This window comes from Sphaeroforma arctica (genome assembly GCF_001186125.1).
Source record: "Sphaeroforma arctica JP610 unplaced genomic scaffold supercont1.179, whole genome shotgun sequence".
Taxonomy (NCBI): Eukaryota; class Ichthyosporea; order Ichthyophonida; genus Sphaeroforma; species Sphaeroforma arctica.
Window position 1 is genome coordinate 38441 of NW_014040379.1, and position 500 is coordinate 38940.

Genomic DNA, 500 nt, shown 5'->3' on the forward strand with positions numbered 1-500 from the left:
TATGTGTACATCTAGATGTATGTATTCAGGTATTGCATATATTCATAATGTATATATATAGTATTTATACATACATTCTTAATGTATATATATATATAGTATATATAAACGCACACACTTAAAATACACATGTACTTAAATATTGTATATCCATACATAATATAGATATAAAGATATACATGAATAAATATTATATACAAATAGACGCAAACAAACAAACACACACATACATGAATACACACACACACATTTATATATATACACATACTTAAATATTGTTTATACTTACATAATATATATAACATACATAATATATATATATAGATGTACATAAATAAAAATTGTATTCAAATAGACACACAAGCAAGCACCCACATATATACATGTATATATACATATACATATACATATAAATAAGAAAATGTATAAACTTATTTATATAAATTGTATTATACACACACATATTTATATATATGTATACATATACATACACACACAAA